Here is a 19,831-nt window from a genome sequence, read left to right as displayed (position 1 = left end):
TAAAGTTGTACATTAGTACATCAGCACACAGGAGCGTGTCAAGTCAAACTAAACGAAAGTTCATGAGTTTGTAAAGTCTGTACGAAGAATGTTGTGCGTCTTGCGCTATGCTGGCGTGAAGGCAGTCAGAGGAGAGTCATGTGATCTTGAGAAAGCACCTGGTCGGTCAGCTTGGAAGTAAGCAAAGTTTGTTAAAAGTTCTTAATTAAGCTAGAAAATTGCTTAATTTGATATAAATTTTTGTATTTTGCTTAAAAACATAGTCCATAGGAAAATTGGCTTATGAGAACCAATTAGCAGACCTCCATAGGAAAATTAACCAATTAGTTAGAGCTGGAAGCATAAAATCATAAAATAAACTAAGTCCAAAACAGATAAAATCTTTAGTAAATAAAACTATTTACAGACTTTTTACAAGTTGAAGAATGATATATGCAGAATGAGGATGAGTTGAAATAATAAGTTGCAGTTGTGGAATTGTAATAAATTAAACTAGAATTCCAAGTCAATACTCGTAAAATAATCGAAAGCGGCTATGCCTACTTCGATTTTACTCATCATTGATTTCGCAGTTCTGAATTTTTGAAGGAATTCTTTTGCTTTATTAATGTATACTTTAATCCATGAAAAGACCGAAGTTTCATTTTCATTTTCAGTATTTGGATTATTTTTTGCCCAAGCTGATTTATTTGTATTATTTGGTAGCGTGGGGAAGTCAGCGGCTTTAAATTGGAATTTATTGCTTACTTCTGCTTCTTTTTTGGCTTTCGCTGCAGCGATGGCTTTTGTATATTATTTGGGTGTTTAACACAACCCTTATAAATCGATGCGTGATGTTGTCCACAAAGGGCACAGCAAGTAGGTTTATTATCCTCTTTCTTTTGGGTATAGGTATACAGTGTCTCACAAAAGTGATGGGACACTTGTGCTTTACGAAAGGAAACTGTAGTAAAATAAATTAAAAAAACGTGTACAAATTTTTGTGGGTGTGCTTCATACTTAAATTTAGTAACAATTATTACATAACATACATTTTCTCAAAATATTAAAATAATAATTTAATAAAAATACAATTGTGTAGAACGGAGCAAAAAATGGTTCACATAAGTGATGGGACACTTACTTCTCCATCAAATATTTATCCAAAAATTTTACTTTTTAAAAGGTTTTAACATTTTGTTGGATTTCCTTTCACTTTTAAAACATGATTTAATCTTCTTGGGATGGATTCAACTAATTTTTTTTTGTGATTTCTGGAGTGATTTTACCCCATTCTTCTTGAAGCACCGATTTTAATTGCTGTTTTGAAGAAATGGTGTGTTTGCGAATTCTTGATTCCAATTCCTGCCAAATATTCTGTATGGGATTTAAGTGTGGAGATTGTGGTGGTGTTCTTATTATTTCAGGACAGTTATACAGCAGTCAGAGTCTAATGTTCAAAGCAGTGTGCGTGGGGTCATTGTCCTGGTAGAATTTAAAATCGTTATGAAAGTTCAATTTTCGCGCTGAAGATTTCAAATTTTGATTTAAAATGTCAATCTACTTGTACTGATCCATTATACTGTCAATAAAAACAAGACTACCAACTCCAGCGGACGACATACACCCCCATACCATAACTCCTTCTCCACCAAGTTTTACTGTTGGCACCAAGTTCTGTTTACGAAATTCTTCCCTGGGTTTTCTCCACACCAATATTGTAACTTCAGAACCAAATATATTAAATTTACTCTCATCAGCAAATATAATTTCATTCCAGTAATCAGAATTCTTATTTATGTTGGATTTTGCGAAAGCCAGTCTGAGTTTTCTATTCTTTTCACTCACGAAATGACTGAAATTAACTCTTTGAGCAGTTTTTCTAATAGATTTCCCACGTTCAGTATGCAAATTAATAACTAATTTTCGAACTTCAGGCAAAGTTTCTTTTCGTTTAGCATTCATGGCTGCACAGAGCTAAAAAACACAGAAATTCCAAAACAAACTGGAGAGAAATACTGCAGACGATTTTATAAATTATTGCCAATTGCTTTTGAGTAAAAATAAAAAACCCCCAAAAATATTTTTATTGTAGTACGTAGTAGTATCTAATGGTGTCCCATCACTTATGTGAGCCATTTTTTGCTCCGTTCTAAACAATTGTATTTTTATTAAATTAATATTTTAATATTTTGAGAAAATGTATGTTATGTAATAATTGTTACTAAATTTAAGTATGAAACACACCCACAAAAAATTTTTACATGTTTTTTTAATTTATTTTATTACAGTTTCCTTTTGTAAAGCACAAGTGTCCCATCACTTTTGTGAGACACTGTAAGTTTCATGAGGTTTAGCGCATTTCATGCACCTCGCTCAATAATGACATAGCTCCCGTGTATGCCCATATCTTTGACATTTGTGGCATTGCACGGGGCCTTTTCTGGATTTATATGGGGTGATAAATACATCTAATCCTCTCAGTTTCGTTATGTCATAATTTTTTTTGCCTTCAATATCTCGTTTGCATTCAACTTGAAAAAGCGGTAATTTAAGACTATTTCCACCTCTTAGCTGGCGAACTTTAAGAACAGGAATACCTTTTTGTTGAATTTCTTGTTTAATTATTTCTGGATTAGAATTCTTTGGGAGTTTTTTAGTAAGCGCTTTTAGTGGTTTTTTTCATTATTAGCTTTAAAGCTGTGATATTGTATCCCACGCTCTTGTAGGAGGCTAGTGATATATCTGAAGTGATCAGGATCACAGACTCTGATAGTAAGCTTTCACCTTTCCTAAGTAATGAGTGATACCATTACTTTCAATTTCTTTCTTAGTGCATCCCAATCTTCTGTGAAATCCCAAATATATATCGAAATCAAGTGAATAGTTGGGCGGCATTTAGTAGCCTCTGCTACTTTAACCGTCTCTGTTGAAGATATGCCGTAAGGCGTTGGGAAGAATTAAAAATTAAGGCGATTTACATCGCACCGACAAAGGTGAAGCAGGAACATGTGTTAATGCACGTGAGTTGGTCAAGTAGACTTTGGAGAAGGAGGGTTCAAACATCTGGCCGCCGTACAAGCTATGATGTATCTTCACTAGTTGAAGAAAGATGATACGTCGAGCCCAGTCACGTGGGTGGTCACCCACCCAAGTACTGACCCGGAGCTCTGCTACTGTAAACAGGGGAACCTGTGTGTTGAAAAACTAAAAAGAAATCGTAAACATAGTGAAATTCCTTCAAATACTTCTAAGCTGGTGATTACTCTTCACTTTCAGCAAATCTCATCAGTGTCATTTTGCAAATATATTATTGACTGACTGTTTGTTTATTGCCAGAATGCAGCACATGGCCGCTTGTCCGGCTCCATAAAATTGCCATGAAGGCACGTTGCAGTAGTACAATCTTCAGTTAAGAGAGGTAGGTGGTAAAAAAAAGGGGGGCAACATCGCAGAGCCAAGCAAGAAGACGATCATGGACAGACGCGAAGTGTGTAAGTCGTCAGTGTGAAATAAACAAATACATAAACAAAGTACAAAAATTTTATTATTAAAAGGTACAATCAGAATGTAAAAATACTATGTACAAGATGCTTTACAATTATATACAATTCTTAATTATGTCGGAAAATTAGAGTCGTGGGTGAGGTCAGCCGCGAGAGGTCTCAATTCTTCGTCATCAGAAAGGATGATATAATTGAAAGTATCAAATATTGCAAGATGGTCACAGTTCAGCGCGTTATTGAAAAATTGTGAGTTCAGCTTGTGTAGGTGTTCTTTAATTGAATGCAGTTGAAAGTCGTGATGCAACGTGACGTTACTAACGTACATGTGTGCATTAGTCATTTGTCTGAGCACTTTATTCTGTATAATTTGTAACTGTTTAATTTCATTATCTTTTGCAGTGGTCCATGCGGGCGACGCATAAGTTAAAATAGGCCTGATCATAGTAATATACAGAAGTCTTTTCCTGCGAAGATCAAGGGTTGAGTATTTGCCAAGTAAAGGCTCGAGGCAGTTAATAATGCTGTATGCTTTTCTTTTAAGGTTTTTAGTATGATTCTTCCAGGTGAGTTGTCTGTTAAATACGACTCCTAAGTAAGTGGCTTCTTCAACATGCGGAACAGTTTCCCTAAACAGTTTAATATTTTCATTCGTTTGTGCAAGTCTGCGTTTCTTTCTAATCATTAATAAATTCGATTTTTGTGCGTTAATAGAGATACGCCATCTTTGGCACCATTCTTCAATGTCAGGGATGCGTTGTTGTAGTTTGATAATAGCATATTTGGCGCTAGCGGATTTAACGGCTAAAGCCGTGTCATCCGCGTAGCAACCAAGAAAAAAGTTAGGATCATTGACTATATTAGGGAAATCTGCGACGTAAAGGAGATATAAAATGGGTCCCAAAATGGATCCTTGGGGGACCCCTGCATTTATTGGTTTGACACATGAGGAATCATTTCCTATGGAAACTGAAAAAGTCCTGTTAGAGATGAAGGAGACGATGAGCAAGATGATCTCTCTGTCAAGGTTGTGATGTATTAATTTGTAGATAAGTCCCTCATGCCAGACGCGGTCGAAAGCTTTCGCCACGTCCAGCATGAGGAGAGCCACATTTTGATTTTTGTGCAGTGCGTCACCGCAAAACTCAACCAATCTTATCAGTTGCTTGGTGGTGGAAAGTTGGCTACGAAAGCCGAAGTGCTCAGGTGGAAGTACAGATAAGTAGGGCCTTAGTCTGGTAAGTATAATTCGTTCGAATAATTTTGCAAAACCGGCGAGCAGACTAATGGGCCGGTAACCATCCGGTTTTGTGATGTCTTTTCCGGGCTTTGGAATTAAAATCATCTTTGCATGCTTCCATGCGGTGGGAAAATAGCTCATATTCAAACATGCGTTAAGGATGCTTGTGTATTTAGTGACACAGCTATCAGGCAGATTTTTGATAGCGTTGTTGCTAATTGTATCATAACCTGGAGCTTTCTTAGCTTTAAGTCTTTTAATAACTTCTTTAACCTCAGTAGGCGAAGTGAACTTGGTAAGATTCCTAGCGGTCGGTGCATTTAGCCATGAAATAGGAAACTTCGTAAGTAAAATTCATATTTCTAGGTTCTCTGTTCGGCATAAATTGTTGTTCAAAATGATTAGCAAAGATCTCTGCTTTATCACTGTTGGTGGTGGCAATGTGGTTATCCGTATAAATAGGTCTGTTGCTGCAAGGCTTACGTTTTAAGTTTTTAGCAAATTTCCAAATAGAGCCGTCAGCAGGGTTGAGATTGAGAAGTTCAGAAATTTTCTTTTTAATATCTCTATTTAATTTATTCCATTCTCTTTTTACATGGGGACTCCAGGTCAAATGCCATCTCTTGCGTAATTTATTCCGTTCAGAAATAAGATCCCTAATGCTGCGGGGGAGAAAATTGGCGAATTGTTCTCTGCTGATTTCTTTAGAGGCATTATTAATGGCTGTTTTGACGCCATTAGTGAAGTTTTCAATTGCAACGTCAATATCTTTTCTAGTTTTGAGCGTGCCGATTTTCGGTGGATTTATCTGAAGAATATCTCTGTAGAGATTCCAGTCTGTGAGTTTAATTTTATTTGCATTCTTATCCCTGGCTACTCCAAGTGTGACAACCACTGGCAGATGATCCGAGGTGAGTTCATGTAGAACTTCAATAGTCATGGAAAGGAGGTATTAGTAAGGAGGAGATCTAAAACCTCTGCTCTGCGAGGATCATTTGGCGGGTAAGTGTGCAAATATATATTAACTCAGCTGTGTTTAAATACAAATATTCACGTGATTTCCATTCAGTTACTCCACGTACTTGCTGTCGTCATGTCTGGAATGAAAATATCGTGCCGTTTTGGATCTCATTTCAAAGTTTTAACTCATAAAGTAAATAGTTCAGATATTACTTTGTACTGCTGTATTTCGTACTTTTGTCCTTGAAATCATAATTTAGATCAGCGGTTCTCAACCTTTTGACTAGATTAAAAATTGATTACGATTTTTACTCTCAAAATTCAAGTTATAATAATTTAATTCTAAAATTTACTGTGAAATTTGGGCCTGTTTAAGAGAGTTCAGTTTCTTTATGTCTGTTACACTTAGTTTTAACCATAAATTAGGACCCGCTTTTGATTCTGTTCTGTATTTATTTTTAAAATACAGCATGGAAGAAAATCCTCGTTCACAGTTAAAAAGTGTGCTATTTTTGAAATCTTCGGTTAGAGTTGGATCATAGGAAATTTCTATCAATTATTCTTTTTCTTCACGATATTTTGTAATTGAATAATTAAAAATATATTGTTTCTTTGCGCTTCTCTAAATTACTTTTGTTATCTAGAGCAACGATTCTTTTACTTTTCTTACAGATTACAGCGGTTCTTTTACTTTACGATTACAGATTACTTTTGTAATATTAGATTATGAGACTTTTAAAATTGTATTTAGACTGTATTGAGTAGTTAACAACAGCAAAATTATCAAAGCACTTCATTTTTATTGCAGATCTTAAATACTTTAGCTGTCTCATGTGATATTTTTCATGAGACTCAGTTGGAAGACTGAAATTTCTTTTTATTTTTTGCATATTTTATGATATTTGTATCTAATAGTTTCTTGTAGTACCCAGATAATAATGCTTTACTCTATTATTAAAAAATATTACCATCTAAGTTAGTATATAATAGTTAGTATAGGATGTTTTCCTGAAAATTTGCTTTAGACATTCGGCGAGATTTTGACTATAGTTCAAGGAGACACCCTGAAAAAAATGCGTGTTCATTTCAAAATATCAGCAATTTTTTGTAATATGAATTGTTCAAGAAAGATATGCAAGAACGTAACAAAAAAATATATTGGGTCAGTCCATAATTTCGTGCGCAATTTTTGGTAAAATTTTAAATAATATTAAAAAAACACAATTTAACCTTTTAATCAATTATATATTTTTCTCCATTATCTACAATGTCTCGCCATCTTACAGGCAGCTTTCTTATGCCATTACTGTAGAAAGACTCCGGTTTTGATGCAAAAAAACTTGAAAGTTCATTGTGTACGTCCTGTTTAGAATTTTTTTTTTTCCCAGTAAAAGTTTTGTAAGGCACGAATTAAGTGAAAATCACTTCGGGCAATATCTGGGGAGTAAGCAGGATGTGGCAAAAGCTCCCAATTAAATTCACTAATTTTTAGCAGCGTTGTTCGAGCCGTATGCGGTCTAGCGTTATCAGGATGAAACAACACTTTCTTGATATTCACCCATCGTGGGCGTTTTTTGATCCATTCTGAATTTAGACGACAAAGTCGTTCACTATAAACTTCTGAATGAATTGTCTGATTTGTTTCTAACAGTTCAAGCGTCCTGAACGAGGTTCATCACTAATGCTGCTTTTTCCAACTTTAAATTTTTTAAACCATTTCTGGGCAGCCCTTACAGTAATAGTATGTTCACCATGTACTCTATTAATTTTTATCGCTGCAAACCTGGCAGATTCACCACACGAAAATAAAAAATGTAGCACGGCACGTTTGTACTGATTATCTGTATTCATCAACTAGGGGTACTAAAATGCGTTCGATATTTACACAAGTGGGTGATGAACTGAATAATATGTTAGTCAAACGATGACAAGGTTCAACAGGTTCAAAATTGCATTGTTTTAGTAAATGCGTCATAGTGAACTTCACGCATACTCTTAATGCGCACGAACTTACGGACACACCCGATATGTGAAACAGAACTATGCAGGGTCAGAAGCATCCGCTATTACAGCCGCTGTTTGTTGTATTAGTTTTAACTTAACTTCATTCATTTTGAATTCTATTAAAATAACTAGAAAGATTTCGAAAATATAATTTAATGCAATTACGAATTAACTGATTATACGCAAAAATTTATTTCTTTATAGCTTTCTACATATATTTTTCTGTAAAGAAATAATGGATTCGAGTCAAGAAAAACCTTTTATTCACCACGATCAATGTGACATTTCCTTCATCTTTGTACATTCTGTCCATGACAAAGTGCGTACATATTTTTACCTGTCAGTTCGTCTGCTGTGTAATCCAACAGTTCTGACACTCTGGGAAGAAATAATGGAAAATTAGAATAAAACTTTGGCAACAGTAATTACTGAAATTTATTTTCAAGTTCCGTATTATTTCGGTTCACAGTGTGCCACTCGATATTGCGAGACGCGTCACATGTCGCTATCCAATCTCACTTCGTTGATAGAAGGTAGAGGTAATGGAATGTCCATGGCCACCATTTCCGTCACATTTGCTGATCTCTGTTTCCTGCTGTACTAAGTCCTCAAATGAGATAGTATTAGTACAACCTACGAAAAATAAAAATTTGCTTCATAATATTTCATGCAAAAGAAAACTAAGCAGTGATTAACCAAGATTCATTCAATCATACAATTTCAGTTTAAGCATGTCAGAATTTATATGCTGGGTCAATCGACTTAACAGTAAGCACATCTGTTGTTCTGGAAAACATTATTATATGAAATAGATTTACATCGTATGGTACAGGGTAAAATCAGAATTCTTTGCGTAATTCAACATTACACATTGGGCAGCTCATATTTGTTCTTTTCGCTACGTTCATTTATGTATAACGAGCACGGCGGCGTCTCGATTTCCCAGCTATTGGAAGACGATCCCCAACAGTGAGAAGATTCTAAATATTTTATATCCTAAGAGTGATTTTTAAACTTTCAGTGGGACATACATTTTCCTTTAGTAGTCAAAAGGTTAATGAAGACTTGGTTACAAATGGGCGTGCAAACAGTTATTCCGTGCCAAAATATGTAACACATGGTGTAATAAAAATATTTATTTCAATAATTCAAATGTTTATGAATATTTTCACTTTGTGAATTACAAATCACAAGAGCTTCATGTAAATTCCATGTATTATAAATTACACGGTCACAGATATTACTAAAGATTAAATTAAAACTATTAATACATTGCATTTAAATCAGCAAATTAAGTAAATAGCACACACGCATTAAAGATCTTATAGGGCGTCGAATGGCAGGCCTTTCGAAAACTGGCAGTTTGTCAAGTTATGTCGATGACAAACATATTGCTAGAACGAGTCTGTCGGTTGATACAGAGTTCCTCCTAAAGCGCGAAATTGTGCAACTTCAGAACTTAACTATTTAACTTATTTAAACTTAATTACTACATCACCTATGATTTTCAACTTACTTTTATTATTACTTTTCTCGTGGTTGAATGGCAACGATTATTGTTAAGAAAAATAATCTTTTTTTTTTCCTCCTTTTTACGCAATGTTTAGAACGCAGTATTCTCAGCTTATTTTGATGATGTTTATGTTAGCAACGCTAATTTAAGGCTGCATTTTAACTGAATAAAATAGCTGTTATTCTTTGAAATTATCGTATTCCTTCATCTGGAGAACTTGTAGTTCATTTGAGTGATTTTAAAGGCGTCCGTAACTTTTCGTTTGCAGTTGTTTTTTACATCTGATAACAACAACAAAAGGCTTGTGCCTATCAACTCTGCTGCAACTCCAAAGCAGGATGATGAGATTCTTATTTATGTTTATGCTTGCATTTGTTTTATTTAATTTTAAATTTTTGGATAAATTAATGGAAAATTGCAATTATTGTTTTCCCACCAAATCTGAGACAGCATAGTAGGTATAGGTTATGTTTAACTTGCAGTTTACTTTGCTGCTTCATTTTCATTTGCAAGCTAGTTATATCTAATTCCGTTTAAAGCGTTTGATCCGCAAAGATATATCAGCACAGATGGAAGCAGTGCACATACAACTAACCTTATTCTACGACTGTCATCATCTTGAAATGAAGAATAAGCCAAATGGCCTTCGTCTTTTGTACAACATTTTGATACCCATGACCATACCGCTCATCTTTCCTTGGTCTGTATTGTCTAATAATGAAACTGGTGCAAGTTTTATACCATTTCATTCCTCAATTCTTCGGCGCGTATTCGAAAGGTCCGTGGTTCGAGCCCCGGCGAGGGCATTGCTCATTTTTCATCTCTCCTACTTTTAAAAATTACCTATTGCCCCTACGGTGGCGTCCGAACAAAAAAAGGTGGTGGATGAAGATTCTCCCCCACCAGGGTGGGGGTCCTTTAATCTCCAGTCGCCCTTTAAAAGGGGTAAGTCCGTAGTTCGAGTCCCGGCGAAGGCACTGCTCATTTTCCCCTTCTTCCTGCTTCAAATTAACCTAGTATCTCTACGTCTATTCGGCATATATAATCTTTCAGGTTATGTTCCAAAAACTACACCCCATCCTCAATCTATCAATTTTCAGGTCGCACGGCTTGATTAAATTTTCCTCAGTTTCTGTATGTTTTTTCCCTGGTTTGTTATCTCGAGAGCTAGGAAACTTCCATAGTCTCATGATCTGGTTAATGGAATTATGTGTTATCTCTTTTAAAAGAAATTACATAACGATGGAAAAAAACTTTTGTCTATGTTAGGTGGGAACATTGTGAACATATACTCTTTTGGGCGGGGGGGACTGAGCTACAACTTCGAAACACAGCATGAAAATGTGGTTTGTTAAATTAAGTAAATGATTAAACTTGCAGCACCATTCAGAATTGTGGAGCGATACAGTGCGCGTCTGAAGTTTACAGCTGGTAGAACGTTAAAGGGCAGGTGTGATGAGGGACGAGCATTTACAACCTCTGATATGCTGACGGTTAGGATACATTGTAATAAATTGTAATGTGGCATTGTAATGAAAGATGCCTTTAAGACGTACTCGACGACATTACAAACATTTGTCAAACTTTGAGAAGGATGGCATCATAGGGCTAAAAGATGCCGGTTGGCTAAACAAACGGATCTGAATATTGGTCAAAGTGATGTGGTCGTGGTTATGTTATGCTATCGCCGATTAAATGCCATTTGCCAAGAGATTCTGGAATATCCAAGGATACGATTCGCAGGTGATTATGTAACGCTGGAGTTAAGTTCTTGACGTCTATTGCTTACCATTGACACACTCCACCATAAGCAGTATCGTCTTACCTAGTGCCGCTGTCGCTCAAACTGGACAGTGTCCCATTGGAGAAAGTGATATTCAGTGATGAATCCTACTTTTTGTCAATGACTGATGACCGCTGTGTACGTTTCTGAAGACGGAGAGGTCAGCGATCGAAGGTACCATTTGTAACCGAGCAGAACATAGGGTGTGATAGTCTAAGAAGCGATCAGATGAGACAGCCGTTCACCATTAGTCATGCTGCGAGGTATTCTGACTGCTCAAAGGTTTGTTGATGAAATTTTGCAGTCGACTGTACTGCCTGTGCTAGCTGATGGTCCAGGTTCAGTTTTCCGACAGGACAATGCTCGGTCACATACAACCATGACTTTCCAACAATGTCTTCAACATGTTCTTGACTGGCCTGACAGCTCTCGCTTATCAAACATGTTGGGCAACTAAATTCAGACATGTAGAAATACGAAATACTAAATAAATTTATAGATTTGTGTGAATTACAAACAAAAGGACACTCTTCTTTATATTATTATGTGCGCACCGATGATAGCTTGTTGAAGTTAATTTTTCCAAAAGCAATTTAAAATTCTGGAACTTCAGCTTTTTTTGCTGATCGAGAGGAATAAAATTTAAATAATAAAATAATATTACAAAAGTAAATCCATTACTATCATTAAGATTCCAAGTGACTGCTAATATTACAAGCTCGCAGAGTGATCTGAACTAAACTCTAAACTATATTGAAAAACTAATGCTTTCTGCAGTTTTATAGTTTTCCCCTGCCCGCCGAGAAATTTCCAGTACCTTCGATTTCTTGAAATTGCTGGAATGTTTAGACAGTTAAGAGTTACACAGAGATCGAAACAGTTACAGTTACAGAAGAATCGGACCAAAATGTCGCTAAGCTTGGCGACAATACCCCCAGCTTCGGGCTGTTTCACCAGTTTAGCAAGACAGCCAAACGTTATAATGTTAAATGGACTTAACCCTCTGACGCCTTTCATGCTACATTTTACAAGAGGTACTACAATTTACGCATAGGTTCATTAAAATTATTTACCAAATGTACAAAATTCATAGCATTTCCCTTTCCGAAAGACTTCATATCCCGGGCAGTGAGACTCCCGGACAGGTAGCCATAATTACAACTAAGGAAAATCAATAACTGAACACCAAACGCAATACTAAAATAATAATTTCAATAAATAACGTACAACAAATCAAACACCAAGTCAATAAATAAATGCACACATTTACAAATTCATATACCCGAAGGACCATGATCTATTTACATTATATACGCTATGGCCATAGTAAGGAACTAGCCTCTCGTAATGAACGATTTATACTTAGAATCTGATGACATATGGATCCGAACTACGTCGCAGTTTAGCTTAGTTCTTTCCAAACATCGGCACAGAAATTAGAAGCTCCAAGCCCTTCCTAATTTATTGCCTCACCCGTCATGTCTCATATCCAGATTATTTTCTGAAAAGGAACCTCTCCAATAGCGACAATGGCGTGTGTGGAGTCAAAGGAGATGCAGACCATTATCTATGCTTCTGCCGTCTCACACATTCGGACACCCACCAATCTAGATTCTAACTTTAAGGGGGCTCATACACCTTAAACCCCACATGATCTTCGAATATGTGACTGTTGCAAGAATTGGAATATTTGATTTATTTTAAAAACAATTTTTTCCAACTTTTTACAGCTGACTACGTAATATAACTGCTTTGTGAACTAGTAACCAGAAAGTTTGTGTTGCCACAAGTATTTTTCTAATTTAATCCGCTTTGTGACAAAAATTTTCGCCATGTTTTCACCTCGCGCGCAAGATATTTTAAAAATGGCTAATGGTACATACTTGAAATTAGATGGAATTCTTTATTTGGACACTATTTTCTAATTAAACAAAAAATCTGATGAATATTTTAATATTAAAAAATTTTATGGACGAAAACATTACAATTTTTTTAATAAAATACATTTTATAAACTCAACTCCAAATAAAATAAAAATTTAATATGATATTCTTAGAATTTTTGGTTCAAGTAATTTCCAAATGTTATAAAACTATATATTAAATATGGAATTAAAATATGTAACAATGTTTTAAACTGTGCGCGCAAGGTGGAAACATGACGAAAAATTGTGTCACAAAGCGTATTAAATTATAAAAATATTTGTGGCAACACAAACTTTCTCATTACTATTTCAGAGAGCAGCTATATTATGTAGTCAGCTGTACAAAGTTGGAAGTAATTGCTTTTAAAATAAATAAGTTATCCCAATTCTTGCAACAGTTAGATAATCGAAGATCTTGTAGGTTTTAAGGTGTAAGAGTCCCCTTAAAAGACTGGAAATTTTCTCTTTTTACCTCCCTATAGGACCAGGTACTGCGTTTGACGGTGAAATTTCTGCGATTCGCACAGCTCTGTACCAGCTACCATGCCACTTGGAAAAATTCACAAAAGTTGTTATACTCAGTGATTCCCGAGCTGCTCTGTTGGTTATCGTTTCAGATAAAAATTCCATATCACAGGATATATTGGATTGTCGACATTATCTACAAGCCCTGCTTCGCTTGAGAAAATTATAGTCCTGCAGTGGGTTCCTACCCACTGTGGGATTCCAGGTAACAAGAAAGCCGACTTCTCGCCAAAAAAGGGTGCTTTAATCATGCAGAATATTTCTCGTCCTTTGCCTTTCCATGCTATTAGGGACCTTATTAAAAGATCTATCAAAGTACGTGCTCAGGAAGATCTCTATAATCGTGTTTCTCATAAGTCTTGGAAGAATATTATCCCGAATTTGTGCAATGGCCGAAAGCGTAGAGCCGTCGCTGAATTCCGCCTTGCCACCGGACATGACTGCCTATAATATCATCTTCACAGATTGAAAATTATTCCTTCTCCGATATGCACTCTGTGCAGCTTTGGAGAGATGATGCCGCACATCTATCTCATTGTCCTACTCTGCGCAAGACTTTTTTCGCCGAGCGTTACTGGGAGGCAAGAGATATGTTAGATTAATGGACTCTGTTACAGCTGTTTTTTTTTCCATTGTGCTGCTGTATTGTATGTTTTTTTTTGTTTTTTTTTTTTGTTTTTTCCTGTTACTATTCATAATCTGCTATTGGAGAAAAACGTTTAGAAGACTAGTGATAGCTCAACACAACCTATATCCAAAAATCATGAAGGTACGCAAAAAAGCTCGGTGCTTTAGGACTGGACCTATGCCGATTCACAAGTTAAGTCCGAAAACGAAAGAGCAATGTCTAGGTCACTCACGAATAATTGACTCCGCAATACGTTAATAATTTCCATATTGCTCCAAAATACCTAACTTACTGAGTTGAGAGCATGAGCTTTATTTATAAACTTTGAAAGATTTGAGCTCAGATCTAATTAATTACCTGTAACAAATGTCACATAGCAAGAATCAGACTCCCAATATATTAGCAAAATCAAATCGCGTATGTTTATATACTTCCATAAAAATGTAAAATTTCCAGTACAACGATCTTCAAAATATCAGCTCTACTATATTTACGTAATCGAATAATGAGTATTCTAAACAGTTTGTGTAACTTTGTATGTAATTTTACGTTATTATCTGCTTATGTTTAAATTAACAACTCCGATGCATAACTTCAGTATTACTTAGAAATAGCATATACTTAGTTCAAGTATTTCATACTCTAGCCGGTTAGCGTATTGGGACACCTGTTTGATTCGGTAGTGAAGTGTTTGGTGCTCCCATGCACTTTTACTTGTTTACCTATTCAGGATTGTGTAAGGACCGTCCGAGGGTGACTGTAGTTTAGGAGAAACTCCTTTCCTTCGAATTGGATTCCATAATCACACTTTGTCATTTTTGTTAAATTGATGTCTTGTAGCTCTCGTGTCGAACTGGGCCTTCATCTTCTCCGTCACTTTCTGTGGAGCAAAATTGAGCATCATTTGAAACCCTGTCAGGAGAATGGCACCTCAGGCGATACGAAGGGCAATCAAACAATAAATCACAAAGCTGACGAAGGTGACGACCGAAGAGCGTCTGAGATCGGGATAGCACTACGGTGGGCCAGTATAAGCAGAATTAACGTGTGGTCCCAGTACTGTTGATTTCTGGAAACAATTAGCGAGTGGTTACTAAAGGTAGTTCGGTCAAACCTCTCTACCATGGCTGTGGGTGTAAAGGATTCGTTTGGGTTTTGTCTATGCCGAGTAAACTATAAAGGTCTTTTATTATAGTTGAGATAAAATTTCTTCCTTCAGAGTTCGTACATCAAGGAGCAAAAATGGAATTGGTCGCTCGTTCCCTTGGAATCTGGATAATTCATTGGTTGGATAAGACTTGTTATGGTGGGCGGCAGAAACGCAACACAGATGTTTTCCATGTTTCTTAGCCCATTCTTTTATATATTAGTAGCCAGCTTATTTTCTTCTTATCCCATTTCATATTTTTTTATCTCACAGGCCTAAATTTCGGATTTAAATTTAGATCTTCGAAAGTACCTTTATTTTGATATTGGCAGTTATGAGGGATTTTATAGTACTTGATTTAAATCACCATGTTTGCCAATTGATCAATTTCAAAACATTAAATTTTAAGTCGTATTTATAGGAACCGACAGAGAAATCTTTATTTAATATGTGGTATGGTGACTTCGGACAGAATATGGGATCTTCACACAGTTTAGTGAATTGCTTTGGAATTCCAAGCCAGTCTTCAGAATGACTATTTAGATCCTGACAGACATCGGGCTCGGTGCAGTTCGGTTATCCAATGCATGCTTAGTAGGACTGAAGTGTGTTGAATAGACTGGTCAGTCCACTGAAGAGATATCTTCTGTTTCCGAAAATTCTGACAACAGCGTTATTAGTCATTACCAAAACCTGTCTGGGCCAATAGCATCCCTAAACAGCCTTACATATGATTCCAAGATGTCGTTCATATGTTTGATGATTCCACTGCAAACCATGCAACTGCTTCCCTGCATTTGTATGAACAAGGTAATGCAAGTTGCGTGTTCCTGGTTCTTTCCAATGTCCTAGAGCTGCAATTCAGGTTTTTACATGGAGTCGTTAATAAACAGTGCAAGCTCCCATTCCTCTTGGCTGTACTGAGTAGGATGAGGGTGCCATGTTAAAGGGGTAGCTATAGAAGATGGAGGGAGTGAAACGCAAACTCTCGGTTTTTCAAGCATAACGTCAAACTTCATGCAGCGATAGAACGGTTGATTGGAATTTTCTGTGTCACCAAATCTTTTTCAATCGCTTCGACAACGAAAGCAAATGTTCTTCGGATTAAATTATTAACACCGTACATCTTTGATGAAGCAGTCTATTAATTGAATGATTGCGGTTTGAAGTTACTGAAATCTATATTGAGATCTTGCGCCACCTCTATGTGCGTACGAATGAAGTGAGAGTTTTGTCTTTTATTTGACAGCTTAGGATAAATAATAATCCTCAAAAATCTAAATTAAACATGGTTATACAATGAGATTTCAGCATTAGTGCTTTGAGGAACGTGTTAGCTGCGTACTTTTGAGCGTTAAAGGGCAAGAAAGTCTGGTTTGACTTTGGTTTTCACATAATCTAGATATTCGTTTATAACTTTAACCAGTAATAACAATTTTATTTTTCAGATTACTGAAGAGTGGGAACCTCGTTTGAGTAGCGTAGATTTGATGAGAATAGAAAAGGATCTGCTCGTTCTTTTATAGGACGTATTGTTGTCCAATGTCATGACGGGAACTGGAAAGAAAAAAAGAGAAGAATTGCATATGTAGCTTAAGGAAAGTGTATTAGAAGCGGCTTAGGCTGAAAAAACTAAGACAATCAATTTCTTGCGGGGCCCCAGAGACAGGTTGGCAAGATACTTCGCTTCTATGAAACGGTCTCAAGTTCTATCCTCGGTAAGTAGTATTGAATTCTAATTGTGAAATGCAAAATAATATGTGATATAATGAATTATAAATATTGAGAGTTGTGTAAATATATAAGGAAGGGGGCTGTAATAAAGAGATCTGTTGTAAGTTACAGGTTCAACGGAAGAAGAAAATAAAAGAAAAGGGGCCCCCCAAACCAAGAAGTAGCCCTGAAAGAAACAAAAGGAGATTATTTAAGAGGATAACGGTGCCACCCGGGAAGGGGCTTTTGCAGAAATTTTCCCAATCTCCAGAGATTTGGGGTGTAAATTTTACATTTTATTTTCTATTTCTAACACAAATGTTGTTGTAGTCACCTGGTGTGTAGAAGTAAAAATAAATTTGTTTTACGGTTTTATGGGTCTTTTTTGTTTATGTTTAAATATTCATCAAGATATTTGTTGGCATCTAAAAATCAGTTCATCTCGGCGTTTAAAAGTTAGTTCATCAACATATTTTTTGGCGTTTAAAAATCAGTTCATCTCGGCGTTTAAAAGTCAATTCATCAAGATATATTTTTGCCGTTTAAAAATCAGTTCATTTTGGCGTTTAAAAATCAGTTCAGCAAGATATTTTTTTGCCGTTTGAAAGCCAGTTCATCTCGGCGTTTAAAAATCAGTTCCTCAACATATTTTTTGGCGTTTAAAACTCAGTTTATCTCAACATATTTTTTGGCGTTTAAAACTCGTTTATCTCAACATATTTTTTGGCGTTTAAAAATCAGTTCATCTCGCCGTTTAAAAGTCAGTTCATCAACATATTTTTTGGCGTTTAAAAATCAGTTCATCTCGCCGTTTAAAAGTCAGTTCATCAACATATTTTTTGGCGTTTAAAAATCAGTTTATCTCGGCGTTTAAAAGTCAGTTCATCAAGATATATTTTTGGCGTTTAAAAGTCAGTTCATCAAGATATATTTTTGGCATTTAAAAATCAGTTCATCTCGGCGTTTAAAAGTCAGTTCATCAACATATTTTTTGGCGTTTAAAAATCAGTTTATCTGGGCGTTTAAAAGTCAGTTCATCAAGATATATTTTTGCCGTTTAAAAATCAGTTCATCTCGGCGTTTAAAGATCAGTTCATCAAGATATTTTTTGCCGTTAAAAAATCAGTTCATCTCGGCGTTTAAAAATCAGTTCATCAAAATATTTTTGTGACGTTTAAAAATCAGGTCATCAGTTAAATTTATCGTCGTTTAAAAATTTTAAACTTTTGCCTCTAACCTCTTCATTTTTGTAGAATATATTAACTTGCTTTATTTATGAAAGTAATTATAAATTAATTTTATGAACTCGAAATATTTATATTTTTCCTATAATTCAATTCATTCTTCACAAAATCCAGCTCTTTTGTATATTGTTAACACTTTGGCCTATAACTTGCCTATCACGAGTCTGACTCTTGATAAAGAATTTGTGCCATAAGCAAAAGCTACGAGTCTGACTCGTGGTGACGAATTTGTGGATAAACTGCCAAGCAATTGAAGTTATTCTACATCGAATATTTTTCATTTCATTGTAACGTATTTTTTTTTTTTTTTTCCCTTCAGTTGTTTCTGACGAAACTGGATGATCTGTTACTTCCTCGTATAGCTCCGTTACGTTCACACGTTTCAGGTATAATTTCGTATAAAGAATTAAAAAACTCTTATACCCATCATGCCAAACTCTCATACCATCATGCAATTATTTTTCTCAACTGATCAATTGATTATGATTATACCCTAGACTTCTTAAAATGATTATTTGTACCTAAACATTGTTTATTATTTCACAATTCCTTTCGTTACACGAAAATATATATGACATGAAAGGGTTAATCTTTGGATTATGGTAACTTGGAGATTTTTTGGCGAAAATTTGGCGACCAACCCTGCTACAGCAACCTGCTAGTTTTGTTCTGGACGCCATTTTGTTTTCACGGCAATTTTTTTTTTCCCCCCTACTCAACATTTTTTTTTTCCAACAATCTGCTAGCCGAATTACGCTTATGCTAGAACTTTTATGGAACAAAAGTGCTTAATCATGACGAAGATTAGGTGCGAAATTGGGAGAATGTGCGAAATCGCCCTCTGCTTGCCGCGTTTTTAATAATTGCATATACACGGTATCATCCATGTATACGTCGACCTATTTTCACTTAAAAAATCCCAGAATTGCACAAAAATGGCATTACGCACACTCTTGACTTTATCCGTGTACACTGCTAAAGTCCTAGCTAGTAACCTTTATCGCCTTACCAAAATGTCGCCAAACTACCTGTTACCATATTCCAAAGATTAGCCCATGAAAGGTAAAATGTATTTTAGCTCACGTAATTGGCAGATATCGTGTAGGCCAAGGGGTTAAGGAAATTTAATGATTAAAACAAATTACCTTTGTAAGTATATTGAGGTCTTCCATTTATTAAGAGCATCCGCTGTCTAATGTTATCTGATAATTACTGACGTTCGTGCAAATCATGATATTCAGAAATATATCTCCAATGAACTTTATCTTATCAGCTTTGTTTTTTATGAGCGTTACGTTACCTCTATACCGAACTTCCATTGCATAAAAATAAGAGTTAAAGAACTCTGCGGATTTCCATGAATGAAATTTTTTTATGAATTTTTTCAGAATTTCTACACCTTTTAACTGAAGTAAAGCATTCTTACTCTTTAAAAATCACCTAAATTTTGAATGTTAGGAGGCATATCTCCCCCCTCCCAAAATTAAATTACCCGATTATACATTCCAAACAAAAGCTAAACTGAGCAGATACAACATCTGCTTTTTGGAGAACCAAAATACACAGTAAACACAGTTTGTGACACCAAAGAACTTGAATGGGATCTCTCATTCCATTCAAGGTGCTTGGATAAGCTATTCACACAGATCTCTGTTCAAATCTGATCAG

General features: G+C 35.7%; 1 long non-coding RNA gene across 1 annotated transcript in view; it reads left to right on the top strand.

Annotated features, from left to right (window-relative positions):
• The window catches only part of LOC146997911 (uncharacterized), a 63,817-nt gene extending 46,314 nt beyond the window's left edge, over nucleotides 1-17,503 (top strand). Inside the window, exons 2-3 of the long non-coding RNA XR_015039960.1 lie at nucleotides 16,655-16,924; nucleotides 17,052-17,503. This is a non-coding gene — a long non-coding RNA (uncharacterized LOC146997911). The remainder of the gene's footprint in view (nucleotides 1-16,654; nucleotides 16,925-17,051) is intronic.
• Nucleotides 17,504-19,831: the final 2,328 nt, after the last annotated feature.

The sequence above is a fragment of the Stegodyphus dumicola genome, chromosome 3 (genome assembly GCF_044657685.1).
Source record: "Stegodyphus dumicola isolate Sdum_Otavi_A_Nest chromosome 3, ASM4465768v1".
NCBI classification, from domain to species: Eukaryota; Metazoa; Arthropoda; class Arachnida; order Araneae; family Eresidae; genus Stegodyphus; species Stegodyphus dumicola.
This window is presented reverse-complemented; position numbering and strand designations above follow the sequence as displayed.